The sequence below is a fragment of the Molothrus ater genome, chromosome 2 (assembly GCF_012460135.2).
Source record: "Molothrus ater isolate BHLD 08-10-18 breed brown headed cowbird chromosome 2, BPBGC_Mater_1.1, whole genome shotgun sequence".
Classification (NCBI taxonomy): Eukaryota; Metazoa; Chordata; class Aves; order Passeriformes; family Icteridae; genus Molothrus; species Molothrus ater.
In genome coordinates this window covers 9921492-9932500 of record NC_050479.2, presented here as the reverse complement: position 1 = coordinate 9932500, position 11009 = coordinate 9921492, and positions in this window count along the sequence as shown.

Genomic DNA, 11009 nt, shown 5'->3' with positions numbered 1-11009 from the left:
TCTCCACATTTAGGATATGAAAAATTTCTGTGAAGTGTGTGGAGAAGTTCTGTACTAAAGATCTGTAACTCTGGCAGTCTTCATCACTGTTATAAAAGCTAATAAGAGGTAAGCATTTTAATAAAAGGTAATAATAATAATGATTTCCTTTGTTTTCTCTTCTTTCCTTGTTCATTCTTTTCCTTGTTCTCCATTGATCACATTGTTCATTATGAACTTTTGAGGGTGGTTCCAGACCATCCTCACAGACTTCCAGCCTCTTGAAAGAAAAGTGGATAAATCACTCAAGCCCCAGAAAAACCTATGGAGAAAACAATTTTCTTTACCTTTCCAGAAAATTAATGTGCAGACTACACCAGGAATAGATATGCTGAGAAGCTGCTATTATCTTGGTATTTGAACTGACTATAGATAGTCACAACATATGGGGTCAAATATAATCTTTCTCACTTCTCTTGACTGTTAGTATTGGATCCATAACTAAAAAGGGGTTGAGACATAATAGCTGCCTTCTTATCTGGCACTTACAGAACATGCTAAGCAGACGCAGGATTTGACTTGTTTCAAGACTTGAAGTGCAAGAAATTAATTGTATGCCATAGTAGAGGGAAATTTTAAACTTAGATAGAGATCAAAAGATGCAGCCTATGGCACACTGAAACACTCAAGAAGCATTGAAAATCAAAAAATGGAATTAAAGGTTTGGTCTATTCTCTGTCACTGTGGAAGATATATCAAAGAGAAAGAAATGTAGGGTCAGACTGTAGCTTACACTGGAATTAAGGTGATTGATTTTAAATCATTTGCAAGTGCTCATGTTTGAAACCCAAATTAAGTCTTGAGGTGAGGAGTTTCCATTGACTCTCCTCTTGCCTGATGAGGCTGCCCAGCATCCAACACAGCCAGAGCTCAGCTCCCCCCACTCATGACTGATGGCAGCCAGAAGAGAAGTGGAAGAGAGGTACAAACCAGCAGAGACAAAGGGCTTTTGTGTGGAGACAAGAAAGAGACAAAATGTGATTCTCTGACAGACTGCATAAATCTGACCATATCTCTAATTCCTTAGCAGCCCTGGCAAGGGGAGCAGCATCAGAGTCTGAATAGAGGATATTGCCCAGTTTGCTGTGAAAAGCTTTCCCTGTGCCACCCACAGTCCTGCTGAAAACCAGCTCTGAAATGCAATCAGTCCTCTTGCCAAAAGCATCCTCTTCCCCACAGGAGTCCAAACCTTCCTTCTCTCTCCCCTTGTCATTAAGCAAATATTACAAACCCGTTCAGGACTTTCTATTGTTGCCAGAAGAACATTTCTGCTACTGGCTTATACAGCAGAGAGGTACAAGTAGCCACATGTTCATCAGACATTTTAATTTACACTCTTTCCAAAACCAGCACGTATCTAAGAGCTCATCAGTTTCTAAAACAAATTACACATCACTTATGACTTATATCAAAACTGAAGCAAAGCTCAGCAGGACTTATCAATTCTCAGCAAAGACTAAATAGCATGGTGAGAGATTTCTAATGCCTGTTTAAAGGGCTTTTTAAAAATATGCATATGGATACCTTTAGCTAGAACATTTCATCATGAGTATCTAAAGACAAACTGCAGCTGTCAAAATCAGAGGACAAAAACGTCTTTGTGATTTTTATTGTTTAGTGATAAATTTGTCTCTTGCACACAGAATATCATATCTATCTTATCTTGCTGGTATTTCAGGGCACATTATTGTACCATATAGGAGCTGAATTCCACATTCTTTGTGACCCTTCAAGTATCAAGACAAATTTGTCCTTCTGCTTTGGGGTACAAAGAATTTTCCAATACCTTGAAATAAAATTGAAAAAACAAGAAAACCAGTGGAAAAGAGCTATCTCATGGTCTTTGTGTATGTATTGCAAAGAAGAATCTGCAATTTTGATTCAAGCTCCTGTTAGAATCAGATGCAACTCAGAGTGAAGTTCAGTAGCTCTTCCAAATATTACCTAATGTGCATTTGCTCTGGAAAAAACATCTACCTCAAGATATCAGTGGAATAAAAAAAGTAATAGAACACATATATTTAAAATTAATGTCTCTGCAGACAGCATCCATTCCCCATTGTCTGCACTTTGGCTTGGGAAGTCTCTGTTTTCCTCAGTGTTGGGCTTACCTTCAGATTCTTCAAACACAGGAGAAGATGGCTGAGAAAATAAATTCCTGCCTGCTGAAGATGTTCCAACCAGACTCAATCATAGGGGCAAAGGATACCCCTTCTGATGGCCCTCATCTCTCTTCCAGCATCCAATTATTGGTCTCACAAATATGTTTTTTTCTTCAACTATATTCTGAGCGCTGCTAGTCCAGGCACAACTCATTTGGTATAATTCAGATTAGCATTTAAGGTTAATTTTAGGGTTACACCAATATCTGGGGAGTCTCATTCTAAGGTGGTGGACAAAATTTTCCTCTAGCATCTCTTTCTGCCACAGATTTATATTTTTAAGCCCACGTTCTAGAGGCAGCCATGTAAGTCAAGGTGGGAGGATACATACATGCATCTGTGAAATTAGACTGTAGTTTTATTCTATGTGATTAGGTTCATGGAAGAAAAGGGTAGGAAATTGCTACCGTTCATTTGGGACAGAGAGAGAATATTCTTCACTTTGTTCCAGGATTGTGTAACCAGCTTACATGGACTGGGCAACTTACACTTCACAGTTGTTTGCTGCTCTAAAGCCCCTAAAACCAAAAGAAATCTTTTCGTTGACTTCAGTGGTTTTGTATCCAGTTCATACTCTACAGTGCAATCTGTATTTCCCACTCAGATCAATAAAACACAAAGCAAAATATTCACTATGTCGTGTAATCCATCCTGTTCCAGCTCTGTAGCAGACAAATGAGATGTCCTTTATTGAAGCTCACAATGAATAAATGAGACTTTCTGCAAGTTTTATATGTTCATCAATGATCATTACTTCTCAATTGATTTTCTAAGGTCTGAGATATTCTTCTACCTGCATTTAATATATGCCCTTGCGTTAGTTTTTTTGACTGCAGTTGAAAGTCTCCTGGCTCTGATTCCAGGCTGAAAGTTCCCTATTTTTAATGACTACAAGATGAAATAGTACTAATTGCATCCTTCACTAAAGAGTGGATACATTGTAACTCATCATCATTTTATAGGCAAATGGATGGGCTTACTGAACAGAATATCTCTACCGAAAAAAATTCCAATTACTATTATAGAATATTCACAGAAAACAAAAAACTGAATCCACCCATAGGATTCAAATTGAGAAATCCTCTTTTTATTAATCTTATGCATTGAATCAGGGAACAAAAATGGTGGTGCTGTGAGTCACACAGATAATTTAAATTACCTTAAAATTTCAAAGCCAAACATTCAGGATGGCCATCTGACCTGCATTTTTCAGATCAAAAGCTGCAAGAATTATTAACTAATTATTTTGAAATATAAGCTACTTTCCACATTTTCATCCACTATACCGTTTGTTGAGGCCACTGATGCAATAGCATATCAGTAAGAAAAATGACAGGTTTCCATACAAAGTGAACCTTTGAGAAGAGTACCTAGTGGCCTGTTGGGTCAGACTGTATCAGAATATCTGATTCTTGTTTCAGACACGCTGATTTTTGCTTTTTTAACATTTTCCAGAGCTTCTGTTTCATCTGCCCTGGGGAACAAATACAATCTGGGACTTGCAACAGCAGTATAGAGAATATTAATCCCGATGTTTCCGGGTCTGTCGTGCCTGGCTTCGTCTAGCCCTCGCTGCTGGACCAAAGGCAGCAGCTGCGGCGTTTTACCTCAGAGATACCTTTGGTTGGCTGGATGCTGCAGCTGGGCACTCGGAACAAATCCAGGCAAAGTAGGAACTCAGTTTACCTCTGGTGGAAAAGGTTCAGGTGACAGTGAAGAGAAAAGGAGCGGGTTCTATCATAGAGTCTTAATCCAGAGTTTTATTTCAGGCTGGCAGACCTCTGAGTGTGGTAACAGCTCCCAACAGAACCCCGGCCGCATGGTCTCATCCCCTTTTAAGCCCCAGGGACAGGGGGAGGGGAAGGGACAGGTGAGGGCCAACCAGGTGTGAGGAGGGGAAGGCTCAAGGGATACAGACGCTAGGACAGGCCAATGAGCCCGGACCTGAGGGGCATCTTTTGAACTTCTGCCAACCACACGACGCCCTTGCTGGAATGTTAAGATTGATGGACAGCTCTTAGCAGGAGGGCAAAAGGGGGAGGGGAAAGGTTGGCACACCTGAGGGGTTGGGATAGGTGAAACAGGAAACCACACTGCAACACAGCAGCAGTGAAGGAATAGCTGTTGTCTTGAGTGAGGGGTCACAGCAGAGGCTGGGGGTGTGACAAGGACAGGGCATGCTGCCTGCAGTGTGGCCACAGCTCTCTTCATAGACAGCAGCAGGCACAACTTCCCAAGGATTTTTCCTGGGAAGGCAGTGAGAAGCACAGAGAGAAGAAGAGAAAACAATTCTTATCTCTATTCACTGCTCCTGTTTTTGCACATGTGGAATGTGTTATGGAGACTGCTTACCCAAAGTGATTTGGTTAATTGGACATGGGTGAAAGTTGTTTTGAGTGATTAGCCAATCACTCAAAGCTGTGTCCTGGCTGCCTCAGACAGTCATGGGTTTTTCTTTAGTACAGTATAGTATCTCTTTAGTACAGTTATAGTATTAGTGTAATATAGTATAATTTTGTTAAAGCAATTGTTCAGCATTCTGACCCATGGAGTCAGAGCACATTATTCCCTGCATCAGGAGCTCCCTGTATCGATACAGCAGTGCAGCTGGGACCAGTTCTCCCCTGCCCCCTGCTGCAGCCCAGCCCTCCTGGTGTGCTGTTGCAATGGTCAGAGCTGACAACACTCACTTCCCAACCACTTCACTGTGCAGTGGGTCACTGGAATTATTCGAATTTACCATGCAGTCATGGAAAAATATTGTATTAGAACAGCAGAGGTTGTGGGCATGGTGTGGTGGGCAGGAACAAGAAGCCAAAGGGAAATATGACATTAGAGCCTTGAAAACAAAATCTGCTGCAAGAAATCAGAAAATGCCAGGGGACCATTTTCTATATTCTCTCTTTTAGCTTGAAAGGAATTTTTACCTCCAGATGGTAACTAATTAATCCCAAGTAAATGTCAGTAAAGGTGGCTAAAACACTTTTTGGAGCAGCCATTCCTCACACAAATCACCCTTTTCTCTTTGACCCGCACTGCCCTACTTAGAGAGCAAATCTCACTGCCATCTTAATTATGAATTTGACTGGAAACTCCACAGTACAGAGGGACTGGAAATTTTCAGGGGCTCTCCTTTGGTGTTGGTTCAGTTCTAGCACAACAGAGTCTTAGTCTCAGATGGAATGCCTAGCTATGATGAACTTACCAATAATTTAAAAAATATTAATTTCAGTAATAATAGTGCCCTTATTCTGATTGACCTCAATCCAAGAATACAAGTCCCAAAGATACCAGAGGAAAATTTAAACACTCTTTTTTTAAACAGTGCTGTTTTTTGTCCTGAAAATAGCCTCTTACAGATGCTATAAATACATTCAGCATAATGGTCAACAGTTTCTAGCACTGCTCTGTGAATCCTTTTAGCTATGTTGCTGACTCCTAAAACTGAAACCAATTTAATTTTAATTTTACTTCATTGTGCTTGGAAAGATTTTTTAACACAGGGTTTGGGGTTTTCTTTTTGTTTTGTTCTTTTGTTGTTGTTTTCTTTTTTTTTTTTTTTTTTTTTTGTAAAGCACTGCTGTTTCAGGTTTTGCTGGCAAATAGTGCTGAACTCATTCAGTCTGTTTGCCAGCGTTAAGGTCACTGCAGCTTTAGTTTTACAAAGAACACCATTTCTCTGTTTCTCTGCTAATCTTGGCCTGAAAAGACCACACAGTACCCTTCCCAACTGAACAGTTTAGCCTTTGTTCCTTTGTTTGGGTTATACTATTAATCTGCTAGGTCGATAGCAAAAACGTGTGAACTGCTGGTGCACCAGATGACTGACAGGCAATTAGCAGCTTCTAGAGAGCCCTGCTTTGAATTCCCCAGATATGTGACTGTGTTGGGAGGCAGAGGCTGCTGATCTGACTTTTTTGTAAACTTTTGCTGCAGCACTAAAAATGAGATCTTTGAAAGAACCAGTGTAACTATTCTCAGGAGCTTCAGCTGCATGAGATCCACAAAACTGAACCAGAGGTGTGAAAAACTGTAAGCAAATAATTAACCTGTATCTATTTAGATTTCTCAGAAAATAAGGTTTGCAAAGCAGCATTAGTTTTAATCTTTGCCCAAAGAGCAAGTAAAATTCCTCATTAAAACCCAAATCTGAGAAAACATTCTTCTCCAACTTTGTGGGAAAATGTGTGTAGCCCATAAACCGTGAAACTTTTACACTTGCTCCTTGTTTATGAAGTTCTCATTTTTTGTCTTCCTGTTGCTAATTTATTAAGATGGTCACATATTTTATGTTCTGTTAAGCTCTGCTAAAAACTCATAGTGTGAACAACATTCTATAATGGCATTTCTGTACTCTCTGCTGATATATATTCTGATTTTAAGTTTATACATTTTAAAGCATGTAGATGTGTTCAATGCTATTCCATTTCTCTGTATGTAGAATAAGTGTAAGACATGAGAGTTGCATATCCTCCTCTGCCAACATAATAAAATATTTTATTTCCTCAGATTTTTCATGTGGCTAAAGCTTCATCAACTGAAGTGTGTGAGTGTGGGTCATTTCTTACAGACACACGTGCCCCCGAGAATTGCCAAGTGACAATTTCATAATTTTTTGACGGGGTTTGGACTTGGTCAGTCACCACCTGAACAGCTGGTTACACCTTTACCAATTCACAGTTAACGTGCACAAATCCTCACGGAGCCAAGCAGGGGAAAACCTGCCAATCTGTGAGAGCTGCTGGCCAAAGCCCTCCAGGAGCATCAGTGCTGGATCACATCCCCTTGGAGAGCCGTGTCCACAGACATGCACAGCTCCGCATATCACTGCAGGGACACAGTGGAATTTGTGATGTGACAAATGCTACTCACTTCCAAAAATTTAGAAAGGTTAATTAAAACCTTATCAAAAATACAACAGAAGACTGAATAGAGAAAATAATATGGTGTCAGGAGCACAAGATTTCCTCCACCATGTGCTCACCCACACCGTGGAGGTTTCACCTTTTAACCCTTTTGCCTTCCCAAAGTTCCGTCCATCAATTCCTTCTTCGCTGTCCAGTGGTGGAGTTCACTTCCTCAAATCTTGATTGGAGGTCATGTGTTGCCATAGTGACAAGCTGACCCTCCCAAATGTCCCAAACCCAGGCTGTCCCCAATAATAACGCAGTGAAACATAACTATAAATCTGTAAAACTTTTCTTAACATATATACATGATATTTGCCTTTTAATTGTGAGAGTCAATCATCATATTACTCATCTGTCACAGTGGGAAGATTGGAATGGTTCCCTCCCAACCTCCTTCCCACATCTGCTGCAATGACTGCTTCTGTACAGACACACAACAGCCAAACTTTTGGGGGTTTAGCTTTACTCCATGAGACTCGAGAACCAGAAGCTGCAGAGCATCAAATTGTTATAGATGGATAATGAGATGATTGGCTCTTGCAATTAAGGGATAACTGTTGTGTGAATATTAAGAAAAGCTTTAGTGATGTACAGTTATGTTATTGTGGTTTAGATGTCCTCTGTTCTCCTCACAGTTCCCTTCCCCCCTGTATTGTTGCCATCAGACAGCCTGGGCTGTCCAGGACAGGTACAAAGAAGCTGCACAGGTGTCCCTTGCCTGGGGCAGGTGGAATGGAAAAGCTTGGGGGTGCTTAGGGGGTCAGCATGGCAACACCTGACCTCCAATCCAGTGACAAGAAAGCAGTTTCCACTGATAAATGGCACAGAAGAGCTGAGTGACAGACTTTGGGAGGGGCCAGGGCTGGCTGATGCAAGCTCCAGGGGTATAAAAGACTGAGCATCCATCCTGAAAATGAACTGATTATGTGGTGTCCCTGAGAGCAGTTCCCAGCACTGTGAATTTTTCCTTATGTAGTCCTTTTGTGGTATTTTTGTTAAGGTTTAATAGACCTTTTTAAATTTCAAAGTGAGCAGTTGTTTCTCACAAAATCTACTTTGTCAGGATGAAGGCAGGAGCTGAGGGAAGTTTGGATTTGTGTCTTTGGTTCCCTAGAGAATTGGCATTCTAAAACCTGAGGCTGAAACATCCATGTTGTCACATTCTTATAGCTTTAAAAACAGCCATAAAAATAAGCTTGCTGGAATTACAAGATGTTTGGAAGGGAGTATAATAGCACTGCACTTCCATCAGGTAAGGGCTGTTTTCAAACAAATGGAGCACAATCTGTTCACTCTTACGCTTCTCAGAATATCTTTGCCTGTTCCTTTTGTGAGCTGCATGATATTTTATGTTAAAATACCCATGTGTGAAAAGATTCAGAAAAATTCAGCAGTGTTTCTTTTAATGCAACATCTGCAAAGCTTTTCAGATGTTCCACAGTGAAAATAATTTTCTCCAGCTAGAACTTTCTGTTTCATTACAGGAATCCCTTTTGGCTTTCCCTCAAGCAAATTTTATTGATCTAATAATTTAAGTTGTTTCCAATTAGGCCTCAGAAAATGGGTGTTCTAAACATTTCCATTAGAAATTCTTGATATTAGTTTAACAACTACTTTGTTATACAGCTTTGCAGCAAGCACACTTACTTCAAAAGATAACCAGGACAAATCCTGAAATAAATTCTTCTTTTCTTGTAGCATCAAGGGAAGAAATGGGAACAGATAGAAACAAAGTGTGTGTGTTTAGGAAAGAGAGGCCTTTCTTTCCTCAGCTGCTATTCATTTCACCTTTTTTTCAGACATTTATACTATAGAGCTATCTGCTGATACAGCTGAAATTAGCCCCCCCACACTCCTGTAATTCCAAGATAAGTATACTGCTCAGCCTTGCCCTCCTATTCTCTTAACTTCCAAGTGACTCAAACGTTTGAGCTTTCTTTTTCTGATTGATGTGAAAAATAGATAAGTAGTAGAAAGGGAAATAAGAAACCAAAACCTAAAACAGATGTACCAGCCAAGAAATTATTTTAGAAGAGATGAAGTTTCACAACCTGAACGCATTTAAGTATTTTAAATAATTCCAATATTATTAAATTTCCTGAGAAAAAAAAAAAAAAACTTGACTTGCTCTCAATGAAAAACCTTTAAGAAAACGGCTCTGATTCTCCTCCTGTGACACCAGCCTGAAGACAAAGATATTTTAAGCCCACAGCAGCTCTGAGTCAGAAAGTGCTCCTCATATTGAGGAGGACATCTATGAATCCATTCATCGTTATATACCAGGGCTTCTCTCGCTGCAGAAAATCTTTTGTACCTCACGGTACCGTTACAATTTATGTCAGTTCCAGCTGGTTTCACATTCACCAGGAGTCCCAGCTGTCTGCATCTAATCTTCATCTGTGGGATCTTGATCTGTGGCAGGACTGAGGAGCAACCCAGAGCCCTCCATGTCCTGCCCAGCTTCAGTGTCCCAGCACAGTGGGACAGGGCTCTATCAGTGGTGCACAGAGAAGGGCAGAGAGCTCTCACAAGGTGCACAGTGACCAAAGGCACCCACGAGGGCAAAAGCACCAAAGGAAGCTCACATTCAGTGGGAATGCATCAAGGGTTTGAGCTCACAAAAGCCTCCAAAGCTGCTTTGCTGTCCAGTTCCTCTCAGGGGATTGAAACTAAGATCTTTTGCGTGTCTTTGTCACCCTTGAGGCTCAGCTCCACAGGCAGGAAGGTCACTTACTTCTCTCAGGTGTCTGTCACCTTGACCTGAGCCAGTGGGCTCCCTGTTTAATGCTCACTTGTGCTCCTCTTGTTCATTGTACCCCAGCTCCAAAACCTTACCCATGCCTGGCTGACGGCAGGGAAGGGCAGTCCCCTTTCAGCAGATGATCAGATCCCTCCCAGAGTGCACAGGGTAAAAATACAACTTCTCTCCCTGCTGCCCCTCTTTTACAGACCCTTTAGTGTGACATAACATACATGGTACCACAAAGTAACCACGATCAGGTACCCAAAACACTTCAGCTGCCTGTCCCAATACTCCCACTCCATGTGCTTTAAGTTACACCACTACTCAGCAGCTTTGACAGAGAAGTGCTGCATTATTACCTCCCCTCTCATTGGAGAGAGGGAGGAGGCTGCAAGACCTTGTGCCAACATGTAGAAACACAAGTTACCTAAAATTTGGGCATTAAAACAAGGTCAAACCCTTGGGTAATGAACCCCCTAAAGGCACAACTACCAGAATTTTAATGCAGATTTCATGAAATATGCCTTTCATTACCCCTGACTTGATCCCTCAGTCCCAGTGGATTCATAGTTCCCTATGAGCATCCTCTCTCAACACATTTCAAAGGAAAACAAAGCTTCAGACACCTCCCATCCTTGTTCACCCCCACCATGCTTGTTCCCCGCTCCAAGTTCTTTTCTCCTATGAGTTGATTTCCATTCTGTCACCCATTCTTGTGCCTGTACTCACTCAGCATTCATCTGCTGAAGCCAAGCAAGGCTTTTGCCTCCCATTCTCCCCTTGGTTTCTGCTGGCAGCCTCAGGGTGTTGCCCCCCACCTGGGGGATATCCAGTGATGAAGTAGATACAACACCCAATAGTAGAAAAAACACAGTACCATGTCCCTAGTGCTTTAAACATGCTTTCCCTTTTTTGCAACACCACCTTTCAGGTTCAAAGCATCTGTGTTTTTTCACAGTGAAAAGTAACACAGCTTTCAGAACCAAAATAGTCAAAAGTATTAGTTATTGGAAATTCAAGAACAAAACCTGTGTGTAATGAATAAATCCTCCCAGTGGAGCAAGGTGCTCGGTACAGATTCCCATTTCAACACAGCCTTGTTATTTACATTTAAAGCATTTGGTTTTCTGATGTTATAATGCTTGCATCTTCATA